The sequence below is a fragment of the Lissotriton helveticus genome, chromosome 3_1 (assembly GCF_964261635.1).
Source record: "Lissotriton helveticus chromosome 3_1, aLisHel1.1, whole genome shotgun sequence".
Lineage (NCBI taxonomy): Eukaryota > Metazoa > Chordata > Amphibia > Caudata > Salamandridae > Lissotriton > Lissotriton helveticus.
The window spans coordinates 1,456,538,061-1,456,554,972 of record NC_136061.1 but is presented as its reverse complement, the minus strand read 5'-3'; positions in this window follow the sequence as shown (position 1 = coordinate 1,456,554,972).

Sequence of the window (16,912 nt, the reverse complement as noted above, 5' to 3'; positions counted from 1 at the left end):
AATGGCAGTCCTGCAGAGTTTCCAAGAATTCTCATGCATAATGTATGAGGCTTTTACTAGGGGAAATCACGCGTTCTGTGTGCATTGTTGTATCTAGGTAAAAAGTCAGTCCACAAGAGCTGTTATGCAGTGTAATGTAGGGGAGAGTTTAGGTGAAAGGTTACGATGATACCTGGGCCTATATTGGGGTACCTATATAGAATATAATACTCCAATCTATGACACCCTCTTTCACTCTATGCCCCTCTACTCTACAACACTCCACTCAACTGTATGCGACTCTACTCTACAACATTCTACTCCACTGTTCACTCTATGCAATAGCCTACATGCCACTCTGTTAGACCTTTCAACTCTAGGGTGGTCTTCCCCAATATTTTTTGCCCTCTTTCCCTCCCACTGGACCACACATTTATGTTTTTATGTTGGACTTAGGACTCTGGGCCCCTTATCACTGCTAAACAGTGCTGAGGTGCAGGTGCTCTCCCTTAAAAGCATGTTGACACTAGTGTATCAGCCATAGGCCCTGCTAGTGCAGTGAGACCTACCCTCAATCTGCATGCTGGTAGTCTGCACGGTCTGGGATTTTTTGCAACTGTAGCCTTTTGTCCCTGTTGATAGACAGGTAGGAAAGAAAGGGAACACCCCAGAGCATCCTGGATTTTTCCAGAGATTTCGAACCCCTTAGATTCTTCAAGAAAGTGCCGCCCCTCCCGGTCACCTGACCTTAGGGTATAATAGGGAGGGTTCTGGCCACACATCTCTATTACACTGCTGGACCAGCATAACTCTCTGCAGGAGTGGAGACTGCAGTGCCAGGAGGATTGCCACATTGTTGAGGCTGACTGCTCCCAGGATCTGCTGCCCCCAACGTGCTGAGCTGCCCTACTGACTGCTGATCTTGCCCTGCCAGGGAGACTGAGGTGACATCTCCAGAGTGTCTCCACAACCTGCTGTGAACTTTTCCCCCCTGCCTAGTGGGGACTTCCTAGGGCAGCAACATGTGATCATAGCTATAGACTGCCTCTGCAACGCAAACTGTTGTGCGCATCACCGGGTGCCAGCCTGGGCCCCAAACTGCACTGCACCCTAAAAGCGCTGGGGGAAGAAGCGCTGATTAATTTGGACTCACTGCCGCTGCCCGGGATCCCAAATGCTGTGTGCAGTGTTGTGAGCTTGAAGCGCTGAGAGCCTGAAATCATTGCTGTTGGCCCAAGCGGAGCGCGTCACTAAACGCACCCCCGCAGCGCTGTGCACATGTGCCAACCCTTTAGTGCTGATCGGACTTCAAACTGACCACAGGTTCGCCGCCGCTGGCCCGAGTGAAAGACCAGATTTAAAGCCATCTTTGGGATCACAGCTGCTGGCCACGAGTTTGCAACGGGACTGATCTTACCCACGAGGAGGCTGTGTCAGCATCGCCTAGCAACCGGGATTTCCTCCCTGGGCACGTCACCACAGATGAATGGCTGTCGTGGAAGGAATTGCCCAGCAGGGCGTCGGCCTCCCGTCAGCGAGAAAATCTGCACCAGAGCCGGAAAGCTGCTCTGATCCCCCCAGGAATCATCGGACACTGGGAGAGAGGCTCCGGACAAGGGAAAGCCTCGGGGCACATCACAGCAAGAGATCAGCCTCCCAGGTAACGCTAAACCTTTACAGCCACTCGGTGTCTTGCCTGGGTGGGCTGGGTGAAGGTCAGCGGGACTGCAGGGTGTATGACTGAGGTCTAGGGCCTCGAGGGGCATAATACGGACAAATGCCGAAACAGGAGATCGAACCAACACTCCCTGTGCAAGGGGATTTCACCTGGGACCGAGGGTTTCCCTTTGATTCTTAACACGCGCGCCGGAGCTGGTGCTTCCAAAACACTTGCAGGGTCTTAACCAGCTGGGAGAAGCTTGCGCTAAGTGACTCCTGACGGGGGGGGACCTATTCAAGATAGTTCCTACGCATGCTTCCCTTTGTCAATACCAATACCGGCTATTGAGCTGGCAATTGAACATTCTGCCTAAACGTAACCTGACTTGACAAGACTGCTTTCTGTTCACAGACCACCGTCAACAAATAGAACCATTGAGGAGCTCATGATGTCGGGGAACTGTTTTTTCTGATTCACCTTGCATAAAAATTGGATTTACCTTATTGTTGACCTCACCTGAAATATAGATAAAGATTTTATATATTTATAAGTGACTGATGTAGTGTCTGTTTGTGTGTGTTTTCACTGCGGTACTGTTGGTGTGTGTTGCACAAATACTTTACACATTGCCTACCTGCTTTGCGCCAAGCTACCCTGTCGGAAGCGGTGGTCACTACTTGGACTGGGGTGCATACCCCTGCCAACTAGAGACCCCGGTTCTAACAAACTCCATGCCACTTTACTTCACTCTACGCCACTCAACTCAACTCCACTGCACTCTATGACACACTATTCCACTCTTCTCCATTATACACTATTCTACTCCACTCTACATCATTCTATCAAATTCCACTCCATGACACGTTATGCCACTCCACTCTACTCTATGCCCCCTCCACTCTATACCTCTTTACCCCCTCCACTTCTCTCAACCCCAGACTGCCTCACCTTACACCACTCTACTCCACTCTACACCTTTTTACTCCACTCTACTTCATTCCACTCTACCCCACAACACTCCAATCTACTACAAGATATGCCACACTACTACATGCCACTCCACTCTACTCCTCTCTACTTCACGACACATTACTCTACTCTACATAACTCCACTCCACTCTACTACATGATACTCCATTCTACTGCACTACAATCACTCTATTACACTCTACACTTTGACACTCCACTCTACAACACTCTACTACACTCTACTGCATTCCACTCCATTCCTCTCTGTTCCACTTCACTCAACACTTAGCATTTCAACTCCACTGTGCGCCACTGTATGCCACTTTACTCTACCCCACTCTACTCTACTCTACTTCATGGCACTCCACTCCATGATACTGTCCACTACACCACTAACTTAGCCATCCTAAACAATAGCCATGCTGGTGTACAACCTTGCAAAAACACATGGCTAAATCATGTTGACAAAGACAATAGCTCCTGCACAGGCAAGACCAATTGGCTTTGCCATTGCTTGTTAATTTAGCTATGAGTTGCAATGTAAGTTTTAACTACTGGCCATTTGGTATATCACTACCAGTTTACATGTTACTCTCAGCACTATTTTGCTTCCACTGCATCACAGATGCCAGGAATCTAAAGTTTTGTCTTGCGTGAGACTGCTTTCTGATCTGGAATATCTGTTTCAAGGGCAGTTGCCTGTTCTCTGTTCTTGAAAATATTGCTTCAAGAAAGTGTTACTATTACATCATGGATTTTAAAAAGGAAGCTAAAGAATGACTCCTCCAATCACTCATAACAGGCGGCAATGTCTTAATAATCCATTGGGTGCTGTAGCCATGGGCTCTTCCAAAAGTCTGGGAAGCACCATTAAACAGCAAAATGTGCAGCTGCAGTTGTTACATTCTGATAATTTTGCTCTTTGTCAAATCTTAGCTAACCATATTTCTCCAGACATCAGCCTTGGAACTTTACACTTTAATGCTGACCTTACTCAATTCAAAGAATTTTTTGACTTGTTTGTCCATTTGTATCCCAACCTATGCTAATTTCTGTAAGAACACTCAAAGGTCAGATACGTATTTTGTTACCTGACTGTACCTCCTCTTTCTTGTGCTGCTCCTTTTTTTTTACAGCTTATGATCCTGGTCTAGATAATGATACTGTCGATTTGGCTTCCGTTAAACACATATATGAGAGATATAAATCTATACTTTTATGACAGTACAATACCTTTGAGAGATACTTAAGGCTACTAAAATTTTTTTTTCATATTAAATTGTCCTTACTCAACTGACCACAATGGTATAGTGTGTTGAAACAAACTGAGTAGCCTTATTTACAAGTACACTAAACGAAAACCTAGGAAGAAGGCAAGAGTGATTCATATTGTAAAAGGAAGATTTTTAATGTACGATCTCTGGAAGAATAAACAAAACTGATACTAGAAGGCTTACATGACTATAGAGAAATACTGCCTGTCCTCATGACCTCTCATTTGCATTGTCTCATAACAACAATTCTATTGTGTAAGAAGTACAATTCAGATAACAATTGGAGAACTCTGTCTCTGCAGGTGAGTGTCTAAAAATTTTCTGCGCTCCATCCATCATCTCTTTGTGTTTGCGTTGTTCGCAGGGTACGCCCAGACGTGGGTCCCTTGCTCACTTTGCCAATGGATTCAAGCTAGCCTGGCTGATGAGGGGTGTTACCTCAAAACCGGTCCCAGGATGCTTGTTTCCGAGTTCAGGGAAGACCTGGCTTGGCAGTTTGGTCTAGACTGTTCCCTTGAGGCACGGGGTCAAGACTGATTTGCATGTAGCTGTGTCTGAACTGAAGTGGCAACGTGAGCTAAAGAACAATGATGGATTCAATCTAGATCTGTGACTGTTGGTGAGTGTCTGACAAGTTTCAGTACTCCGTCCATCAGCTCTTTGTGTTTGCTTTGTTTGCCCTAAGTTGGCAGAGTATGCCCAGACGTGGGTCCGTTGTACACTTTGCCACTGGATTCAAGCTAGCCTGGCTGATGAGTGGTGTTACCCCGAAACAGATCCCAGGATGTTTGTTTCCAGTTCAGGGAAGACATGGCTTGGCAGTTTGGGCTGGACTGTTCCCATGAGGCACAGGGTCAAGACTGATTTGCATATATATCTGGGTCTGACCTGCGGTGGCATAGTGAGCTAAAAACGATAATGGATTCAACTCAGATCTGCGACTGGGGGTGAGTGTCCGAATAGTTTCAGCGCTACTTACATCATCTCTTTGTGTAAACTCTGCCCATGATATCTTAATTATGTCTCAGTTATGTCTCAGTTATTGCATCTTAACTAGCATATGCCACCTCCAGCACCAAGGAAATCATTTAGTTTTGCTGAGGCATTTGTTACCTTTCCCTTCATATGCATTATCACTACATTATGTTACAAATTTGAATATGAAAAAAATAGCCTGTTTGATTGGACAGGTATTTATGAGAGAACCTACAAAATGGCCTTATTGTCAGACTTAAAACTCCTGCTGGGGCATCCATGTTTTTTATGCTTAAGTAAAGAAATCATCTATATACTTGCCCACATACCGGTATTTGATTTAACACCCACCACCGTAGGATTGTATCTATATATCACTTTTACAGGCAATTTGTGGCCAGATACACCACTGTTAGTACCCATCTGGATAAGAAGAGAAACTAGGAGGATCAATTATACTGTTTATTGATACAGATAGGACCTTTTACGAACTGAAGTGGTCATTGATATTGGCTCCTGTATGGAGAAATTCCCCAGGAAGCCATTTTTTGTTAATAGAATGCTACACAAATTCAGTGTGAGCTAATTTGGTATAAGTACAAGAATATCATTAGGATTTACTTTGTATTTTTGTTCTCAAAATATCATTACCAGCTATCAACCCTGTTTCCAACTGCTAACGAAATCTTGCACACGCATGAGAGGCTTTCAAAATATGCAGCAGCCATCATAACCACCAGATTCTAGGGGATATATAGTATTGTCGCCATCCCACCAACATGTGCCTTTTACTTATTTGAGTATGGTTTCCATGTCAAATAGATGATTGGAGCTAGTAGCATAATAATGGCAACCTGTCACCTCGTTATTCTTTATTATCTGTGTAGGAAGCTGGCTCTGTATGCAATATACCAAAATGAGGTGTAGTGTGCACTGAGTCCAGTGGAACACCAAAGGTAGGCAGAGGTAAAAGTAGATATCACCTTACTCTCTATTTACTTGATTGTAACCTTACTTTGGAGGCGCATGTGACGAAAGTTGTAGGTTGTTGCTTGGCCATTATTCGTTCTTTACGGGAGATTTTTCCCTTGCTTGGGGCGCTCATTGATAGCTCGGAGTACCGTACTTAGCAGAGTTGACTACTGCAATGCCCTGCTCCTTCAGTCCCCAAAGTTTCTACTTGCCAGGATGCAGAGGCTACAGTCAACTGCAGCTAAATTAGTACTAGGATGGTCCAGAAGGTCCTCCACCGCATTGGCTCTGGCAGAGCTGCACTGGCTCCCTGTGAAACAAAGAATCCAGTTTAAATCACTCTGCTTAGTATTTAAGGCCCTGCATGGAATGGGTCCTACCTCTCTTCAAAGCAAATTTGAGTGGTATGTTCGAGGTCGAACATTAGGCTCATCTGGGACAAAACTGATACAAATCCCCAGATTAAAAAAAGTTAGAGTAGGTGCAAAGCTCTGGAACACCTTACCTCTTGAGCTGAGACAAATCAGTGACCTCCTGCTATTTAGAAGGAATTTAAAAACATGGCTATTTCCCAAGATCTAGGGGTTGGCTTCAGTAGGTTCTAAAGGAGGTATGTCATGTCAAGTTACTATTAGCACCAGGATGCCTGCCAGGTGACAGTGCGCTCTAGGAATGCTATAAATAAATAATAAATAAATACATTTATGGAAGAGCGGGAGAGCAGTAAGGCTGTATCAGAGGGTAGTGTGAAGCATGTGTTGTGCACACTCAATCAGCAAATGATGTCACACACTCAAAGACTGAATTCAGACCAATTTGCTTTGTATAAAAAAATATTATTTAGTTATGTTTATGTATTAGAACCAAGCAAGCCTGGCACAGATAAGTGATTTATACTTTGCAGTAACAATGCAGTTTGAATTGCAGTTTTATATATACTTTGTTTTGTTTACAGTAAACTTACTGGAAATGCAATACTTTGAAATACTGTACATATACTTTGCAATGATTGTTCAGTAGTTGGATATGTATATTACTTTGCAGATTACTTTTCTTACATAGTGTAGTATACCTGGATACTGTACTGGAATATTTCCTGTATAAAGGTAAGTAAATGTGTTTTTGGTATTTGTACACAGTTGTATAGATTTGTATAGATTTTCCAACTCCACACTTTGTAACTTTTTCATAGAAAACAGTCAATTTTATCATAAGGGAGTAAATAGAGTTATCGTTCAACAGGTAAGTACTTTGTTGTGGGAGTTGGTTTTCTGGGGTTAGACTCAGGGGTCTCCCAGGGTCGAGGATGCACTCTCAAAGTACCCTCAACAGCACTAGGACAGTCGGGTGCAGAGTGCTGAGGCCCAATGCTATACAATAGGGGATATGGGGCCTCCGGTTGGTGGCTGCTCAAGAGCAGGCCACAAGGTTGTGGGAGCAAAGCTCCTAGACTTCAGTTCAGGGCAAATAGGGGTTCAAGATAGTACCAAAGGTATACCCACAGCAGCACTAGGGCGGCCAGGTGCACAGTACTGTTTTGGTCTCAGATGCCCAGTACCTTCAATGGGCATTCTCCAGTTTGCAAACACGCTGCAGGCTCGGGGACGTAGGTCTTCTGGGAGCGACCACCACCCAGAGAGGTAAATTGGGTTGCTGGGTGTAGGTTAGACACCGTCGGTTGGGCTCCCAAGGCTGTAGGGAATCGGGTGCAGGGGCGTCTTTTAGTGTCGGATCTTGTTACCAGCTCCTAGTCGCGGTTAGGGGGACCCTCCAGATTGAGGCTGCACACGTTGGCTGGAGGCTTGAGGCAGGTCAGGTCAGGGATCACAGGATCTCTGGTCAGAATTGCCGGGGAGACCTCCTTGTGGTGTTGAGCCACTCGAACTCGGGCTGTGAGTGACGGGTGCAGAGTGGTACAGACTCGCAGATTTTGCAGGAGCTAGAGTTGGTTGGTAAACAAATCCAGTGTTCACGGGAGACAATGTCTTTTCTTTGGAAGGCAGGGCAGGTACTTGGTGTTCTTGAGGTTGCTGGCTGCAGGACACACTAGAGTTTTGCTTCTGCAGGTTCGAGATGGGGACAGGCTGCTAGGGCTGGGGCCAAGTCAGTGGGAGTCCTCCTCTTCTTAGCTTTGGCATGGCTGTTCGATCGTTCTTTGTCTTTTAGTTGTTTCTTGTCTGAGGAGGTTCAGGGGTGCACCTAAATACTAAATTAAGGGGCGTCACACGTAAGTAAAAGGTTGGGACCAATGAGTCCCTTCCTTTGGGTGGGTGCTCTCCCTATTATAGCACCCTCCATTTAGAAGTGAGCATATGCCTCACTCTGGTTGGCTGGGTCCCCCATCTGCAAGATGGTGGAGACTGAGAGTTGTGCTTCACCTTGCCTCCCCCATCCTGAGTGGTGGGGTTGGCAAAGAAGGGCTCACCTTCCTTCCTCACTTGGTTTTCCTGCCAGTTCTCCCGCCCAAACTGAGGGTCAGAACTGGTGGGGACCAGTTGCTGGAAGCAGCAAAAGGCCTGGGGAAGCTCACAAAGGTGGCAGGCCTTTGAAGCTTCCTCTTCTTGGACCCTGTCCTTCCTGGGGAAGGAGGCTTGACAACTCTCCCCAGGATGTGCATTGTTTCATGCCCCTGAGAGCAGCAGGCTCTCGACCCAGGGGTCCAGAAACAAGTCTTGTGGTGGCAGCTGGGGAGCAAGCACTCAGCCTGCACGCTAGTGTTAGGTCACTTTTTAGGAGGCACCTCTAAGATGCCCTCTGTGTACATTTTTCATTAAATCCCACACTGGCATCAGTGTAGGTTTAATGTGCTGAGACGTTTGATATCAAACTTCTCAGTTTTTAGTTAAGCCATTATGGTACTGTGGAGTTTGTAAGGAAAAAGTCCCAGCACCATATACTCTTAATGGCATTACTGCACTTACAATGTCTGAGAATTGGCTTAGACACTGTAAGGGTGCAGGGCTCTTGTAATGTAATGTAATGTAACTTGTAAAGCGCGACCTCATGCCCAAGGGTGTCTTGGCGCTATCGAAATCTGATTAGGCTGAGACAGTGACGTAGTCGGAGAGAGGCAGATGTGCAGAAAACTACTACTCATGCACCTGTACCCTCACCACTGGTAGAGTGCACCGAGCTACAGGGGTGGCTGATCTATGCCAGGGCAGTGAATTGTAGGCATGGCACACAGGGATGTGTGCCATGTCGACTCTTCACTTTGTTCTGCACCAAAACACGCAGACTGCAAAGGCAGTGAGTGAGTGTAAAGGTACAGGGCCTCTAAGGGTGGCACAATAGGTGTTGCAGCCCTTAAAGGCCTTCCCTGGTCACAGTGCCCTAGGTACCTGTGGTACCATCTACCAGGAACTGACCTATGGCCAGAGAGTGCCAATTGGGTTTCATCTCAATGGCACTTCAACACAGCTCCATGGGGAGAAGCCTTTCTGCTTATAAAATCAACAGGTTGGTCTTGGCCTTCATCATTGGTCTGTGATAGGACCTCTCCTATCCCTAGCTCAGAGGCATCAGTCTGCACTATCAACTGCTTGGTATAGCCTGGACCTTTGAGAATTGGTGCTGAGCACATTGCCTCTTTCAGGGTGTCAAAAGCCTTTTGAGAGCTAAATGTCCAGTTTACGTTTTTGGGGATCTTCTTGGAGGTAAGTTCTGTGAGGGGGCACAATGGACCCATATCCCTTCATAAACCTCCTTTCGTACCCAGCCAAGCCAAGGAATGCCCTGACATGGGTCTGGGGTGTTGGAGCTGCCCAATCTAGGATGGCCTGGATCTTGGGCTGTAAGTGATGCACTTGGCCTCCACCAACAAGGTGGCCCAAGGATACCACAGTTTCCTGCCCTATCTAGCATTTAGATGCCTTGATAGTTAAGCCTGCAGTTTGCAGAACTTTTAAAACCTTCCCCAGATGGATCAGGTGATCCTGCCAGGTGGAGCAGAATACAGCAATATCATCTAGATAGGCTGCACTAAAGGACTCCAATCTAGCAAGGACTTGATTTACCAACCTTTGAAAAGTGACATGAGCATTCTTCAAACCAAAAGTCATAACAGTGAACTGATAATGCCCATCAGGTGTAGAGAATGCTGTCTTTTCTTTTGCTCCTGGTATCATGACAATCTGCCAGTACCCTGCAGTTAAGTCAAAGGTACTTTGAAATGTGACTGCACCAAATGTATCTATAAACTCATCTGCTCATGGGATAGGGTGAGCATCTGTCTTAGTGACCGAGTTGAGCCCTCTTTAGGACACACAGAACCTCGTTTCTCTCTTTCTACCATGGGGAAGAGGTTTGGGGAACAGACCCACTGGGCTGGCCCAGGGGCTCTCCGAGGGTTCAATGACCCCTCTCTCCAGCATATTGCTGAATTCAGCTCTGATGCTTTCCTGGACTTGGTCAGTATGTTGATAGATTTTGTTCTTCACAGGTATACTGTCACCATTGTCCACATCATGGGTATACCAGTTTGTCTGACCTGGGGTCAATGAAAAGAGCTTAGCATACTGCTGCAAGACATGCTTGAAATCAGTCTGCTGTTTGACAGTGAGGGTGTCTGAAAAGACAACTCCATCCATTGAACCATCTTTGGGGCTGTATGAGAGGAGGTCAGGGAGAGGTTCACTCTCTGTCTCCTGATCCTCATCAGTCACCATAAGCATGGTGATGTCGGCACTGTCATGGAAAAGCTTAAGGCAGTTCACACGGATCACTCTTTTGGGTATCCTGCTTTTACCAAGGTCAACCTAGTAGATGGCCTCACGTTGCTTTTCATAGATGGGGTAAGGGACACTCCATCAGTCCTGGAGAGACACTTGCTGCCACTGGCTCCAAAACCAACACCTTTTGCCCTAGTTGAAATTCGTCCAGGGCAGATTTTTGGTAACACCAGTGCTTCTGCAGCTCCTGGCTGGACTCAAGAGTTTTGGAAGCTTTTTCCATGTACTCTGCCATCCTGGATCTTAAGCCTAGTACATAGTCCACAATGTCTTGTTTTGGTTCTTGAATAGGCTTCTCCCAACCCTCTTTTACAAGACAGAGTCGTCCAGTGACAGGACGGCCAAACAGAAGTTCAAAGGGGAAAAACCTACTCCCTTCTGAGGCACCTCTCCATAGGCGAAAAACTAGCATGGCAAGAGAACATCCCATCTCCTTTTGAGTTAGTTTAGGGAGCCCCCTATTCATGCCTTTCAATGTCTTGTCAAATCTCTCAACAACACCATTTGTGGGTGATATGGTGTAGTAAACTTGTATTGCAGTCCACACTCTTTCCACATGTGTTTCAGGTAAGCAGACATGACGTTTGACCCACTGTCTGAAGCCACCTCCTTAGGAAACCCTACCCTGGTGAAGACACCAATGACGGCCTTGACTACTGCATGAGCTGTAGTAGTCCTAAGCGGAATTGCCTCAGGATACCTAGTGGCATGATCCACTACCACTAGTATGAATTTATTTCCTGATGCTGTGGGAGGTTCAAGTGGACCCTCTATGTCCATACCTACCCTTTCAAAAAGAACCCCAAACACTGGTAGTGGATTCAAGGTGGCCTTTGGGTACCCACCTGTTTTGCCACTGGCTTGACATTTGACACAGGAGCTGACATAATCCTTTAATTTCTGAAACATCTGGGGCCAATAAAAGTGGCTATCTAGCCTTTCTCAGGTTTTGGTTTGGCCCAGGTGTCCAACTAGGGGAATGTCATGAGCTAAAGTTAGTAGGAACTCCCTGTATTTCTGAGGCACTACCACTCTCCTAGAAGCTCCAGGGTTGGAGTCTCTGGCCTCAGTGTACAGTAGCCCCTCTTCCCAATAGGCTCTGTGGATACCACCGACATCCCCTTTTCCTGTGCAGCAACTTGCTGCCTCAGACTTTCAAGAGTTAGACAGTCCTGCTGTCTAAGGCTCAGCTCTTTCCTAGAGGGTTCCCCTGGGCCTAACAGTTCAACTTGGTAAGGGTCAAGAGCCATGGGCTCAGTTCCCTCTGGGGTATCCAGTTTTGCTCCCTAAGGAGAGGAGTCCTGATCTTTTTGCTGTACTTCTTACCTTTCCTCTTGGAAGGTTGGGCCATACGTTCAGGTTCCAACACTTCATTTTTCACCCTGCTTTCAGCTCTGTGCTCTTGTTTTCACACACACAATCTCAGGGATGTCCAGCATTGCTCCATGTGTTTTTAATTCAGCCTCAGCCCATGCTGAGGTTTCCAAGTCATCGCCAAGCAGACATGTAGTTGGAAGCTTTGGAGAGACCACAACCTGTTTCAGGCCAGTAACCCCCTCCCAGTCTAATGTCACCATACCCGTTGCATAGTTAGTGGTAACACTGTCAGCATTGGTGACTGGGTACGTTTTCCCAATCAGTTATTGCTCTGGGGAAACCAGTGTATCCCTCACCATAGTGACACTGGTACCTGCATCCCTCTGGGCTTCTATTCTAGTCCCATTGATCCAAGGGTATTGTAAGTACTTCTTTAAGTTGGGTGGTCACACAGCTAAAGTGGCAAACTCAACTTCCCCTTCTGTGACTAGAAACACTTCAGTGTGCAACCTGATTTGCTCTTGGCACACTGCTGATCCCATCTGGAGACTGGCTACACCAGGAGTAGCTGTAGGATGACTAGGGGGCTTCTTGTGAGGACACGTAGCATCTCCAGTTAAGTGTCCTAACTTCTTGCAGTTGTTACACCAGGCCTTTGCGGGATCAGAGTTCTTTCCGCTGTACCTATGATTGGACTGGGAAGGGTTTTGAGTACCACCCCCCCCCCTGTGCAGGTTTTTGGGGCCCTTTTAAAGACTCAGGCTTTTCATCTTAGGGATTCTCACCACCCTGGGGAGGTTTTGTAACCCCTTTCTTTTGGTGACCCCCAGTGGTTGTTTTGTCACTCTTATCTTGACCCAGTGGGCTGCTTTCCTTCCCAATTCCTGGGGAGGAATTAGACCTGGGTCTACCAAACGATGATATAACTTTTCATTAGTGCTATACTTAAATATGTTCTTTCTTAAACAAATTGTAAAGTCCATTGAAATCATGCACATTGTGTCCAGTTAACCAACCATCTAGTGTCTTAACTGAGTAGTCAACAAAGTCATCATCATCAAAATTCTTTATTAGGCATTTTGCATTAACGCCATAAAAGTACAAATTAAAAATAACAATAATGTACAATTTAAAAAAGAATACAGAGACTGTTACTCTTACAATTCATTGGGTCCGTCTCCTCCCCCCCACAAATTATTCATGATTATGGGGGTATTTCGCTCAGGGAGTCCCTCTAGTGTCTCTTAATTTTACTGCTAACCTTAAAAAACTTTGACAGAAAGTAAGGTCAGGGGGTCTTGGGCCATTTGTAAATATAAAAGGGCCTCCTTCGCGTGCCTAAATTTGTTTTTTTTCAGCAGGCTTACTAAAAAACGGTGTCTGGGCAATGAATAAAAGGGACATAGTAATACAAAATGAAGGGTATCCTGCGGAGATCGATGATCACAGCAGCAGGGGCCCTTTGACTCAACTGAATTAATAAAACCTGCCGGATCGGCTAGTAGATGATGTAAAAAGTTGAGCCTAAAACGTGTGATTAAAAACCTGTCCTGGGCATTGTGGATGAGGGCAAGGTAAGCTTCCATTCCTTCACAGGTCCTCACTAAACCATGGGTTTTACCTGATTGTTTACCCCATTCCCTAACTTCTCTGGCTGAGGCTTTGTATTTGAAAAACATCTCCTTTACATTAACCTGACCCCGACCTAGTATACTGGTCGGCTTCAGGAAAAGGTCCTTACAGCCGATGATTTCTAAGGCTCCTTTTATGTACTTCAGCCATGGAATATTCATTCCCCTATCTCTGCCTAGGCCGTCAATGATTATATGCTTAGTCAGCGTGGCCTCTAGATTATCCCAGATCTTTAGCCATGCTACCAGGGGCCTAATCTCCACCCTGTCCTCTATGAACGCTTCACCCAGTTCTTCATGTATAATATAGGAGGGGACGCACTGTGGGACTTTGAGGAGCCTTCTCAAATATTTGTTCTCCTCTGTCTGTAGCTTAACGGCGTTGGTGATCCCCCACAATTCTGACCCATACGCGGCTTTAGAGTAGCAAATTGAGTTGTATAGGTTCATCATTTGCTCTGGGGACCATCACCCTAGTCTGCGACCGAAATTCATTATTGCCCCTGTGCTAGATACTAGCTTATTGCATCGCTCCTCAATCAAAGGTTTAAAATGTAGGCCCCTATCGACTAAAATGCCCAGGTACGAGAAGGATTGTACCTTCGCTAAACTATGTGCGCCTATTCTAAAGTAAGAATTTTTTCAAGGTTTGGACCCTATCTCCATGACGTACGACTTAGTCAAGTTGGCAGATAGATCTAACCTGTTCATAAAGTCCACAAAACCATCTATCAATCACTGTAGTCCCAGTGGAGTGTGTGCCAACAAGACCGCGTTGTCTGCATAAAGCAGGACAGGGATTGCTCTGCTACCAACTCTAGGTGAGTCCACCTTTAGGCTTCTTAGGGATTGTTCTAGGCCATTTATATACAGGGAGAACAAGAACGGAGCCAGAATACACCCCTGTCTTACACCGCTGGTGCAAATAAAAGGCTCGGTGTTTCTGCCATCCAGATTGTACCTAACTTTGGCCGATGTATTCCAATGCAAAGTTCTCAGAATCTTAATGAGATCTTGGTCCGCCCCTAGGTTAGACATTAGGGCCCACAACTTCTCCCTGTTTACACAGTCAAATGCTGCGGTAAGATCCATAAAAGCTAAATAAACCGCTTCATTATTGGCAATGGTGTATTTTTCCACTAGTAAATATACATTTAAGCATTGATCTGTCATTGATCTTTTGGCCCTAAATCCGTACTGAACGTCAGTAAGGACATGGTGCTCCTCAGCCCAGCTCATCAGGCGATTTAAAACAACAAGGCCCAACACTTTAGCAGTCACGTCTGTCAAGGAGATGGGCCGATAGCATTGCGGGTTATCTCTGTTCCCCTTTTTGAAAATAGGCACTAATATAGCCATTGACCATGAGCAGGGGAGCCCCGAAGTCATAGCTGCGTTTATTACTCTTGTTAGAACTGGTCCCCATAGGTCCACCTTGCTTAAAAGAAGGTCCGGGGGGATCCCATCCGGTCCCGGAGCCTTATTTTGAGTAAGGCCCGGGATACCCGTGATAATCTCTTCTAGGGTAAATTCTAGTGCCACCTTCCATCTCCCCACACCTTCCTCATTCTCCTGTATCTCAGTTTCCCCCCGATTATATAGCCCTCTAAAGTGCTTCACCCACTGTTCAGGAAGCACATTAGATGCTATCTGCGGGCTATTTGTATCTTGGAAGCAAGGATTATTAACTATCTTCCAGAAGGTGGTCAAGTCTTTCCGTTCAGCAGCTCCTCTCAGGTCCTCCCACGTTTGAGTTTGGAGTGCATTCTTCCGGCCCCTTACTGCCTGCTTGTAAGTTAATCTGCAGTGCATAAACTTCTGTTTATCCCTTGGGTAATGTTTAAGTGCTGTTCTTAGATTCCTCTGTGCTAGGGAGCACCCTTTGTCAAACCATCTGGGATCATTCTTGCACTTGCCCTGCCCTTTCGTCTGCATAAGACCATCTATCAGCCACCCTATTTCTTCAAATGCCTTCACTAACGGGGGTCCTTCCACTGCTATATCTAGGCACACCTCCAGGAGCTGTTTACCCTCTTTCGCAAGGGACTTATAGAAGCTTTCTCCGTTAATCCTTGACCATTTCAAGCGCCTGCCTTGATCCGTGACCTTCTTCATATTTGTCCCCACCCCGCTCCTTATAACCTTACTAACATTTGTCTCTGCCACCGACAATGTTAGTGGGTTATGGTCGCTAAAACCAGTCCACTCTACTGCAAATCCCAGTAGCCACTTCTTCAACAGTTGGGACACTAGTATAAAATCAATGTATGAGCTGCAGCCCCTTCCTTTAAAGGTAGGGTTACACTGCTTGTTGGGCTCAATGGCCAATAAGTCCATTGAGTGTTCCATTATATGTCCTTTTATCACCCTACTCAGTATCCCGCCTTCCGACGTGTGCTCAAAGTGTGGTCCCTCTTCCTGCCTGCATGTGGTCCAGTCTTCTGTGATAGGTGTCATATTTGGGCAGAAGTGACAGTTAAAGTCTCCGGCTATTAGGGGCAATGGAGCCGTAGTACCCTGATCCTGCTCACTCAACAAATAGAGTCTTTCATGCAGCTCTCTTGCTGTAGCTCCTCCCACATTATAAAAGTTGACCAAGATTATATTAAGACCCCTGCTCTTAAACCGTAAGCCTATCATACAGTTGGAGTTCCATTTTAAGTTAGTCCAAACCCCTTCCAGGCCCAGGTATACCAATATTAGAAGGCCGCCCCTTGCTCTTCCTACCGTGGACTTACTTGCCAGGGCCCCAAACGACTTATACCCAGCTAGAGGAAAGTTAGTGTGGTCTACTTCCCAGGTTTCCTGCACACAAATTATTTTGAATCTGTTAATATATTCGAGCCCCTCCGGGTTTTGGAATTTGGCTGACAAACCTGCCACATTCCAGGATACTAATTAGAAGGAGCTCCCATGGCAGTGTGTGAGGGGACGAGTGGGTATGATGGACCTGTTACTATTTTGGGGCCCTCAAGCCAAGGTGAGTTTAGGGTACTAGAGGTCAACTGATTCTCTTTCAGGGAAGCACAGTCCAAGCACTCCCCTGCTTGCGGTATTGGGTTTGGGGGGCCCCATTTGGCTTCATTTTTTGGCCTAACTCCTCTCCCTGTAGTCAGTCCACTTCGCAGAGATGTCTTCCCCAGCCAAGTGGCGCATATTTGTTGAATAACAGGAGTGCTGGCCCTCCTCCCTCCTTCTGTGGGGCTGCCTGACAGTCATGTGTGTTTCCTCCCTCTGTTACTGTTTCCGGAAACTCACTCCTCTCCCCATCAACCCCGCCTCTCATTCGCCCCGGCTGGCCGATCCTCTCCCTATGGGTCTCAAAGTGCTCTCGGTTAAACCTATGATCTGCTGGCCTGTAGAAATAGCTGAAATTCCGAACCTGGATATGGCATCGTGAACCTA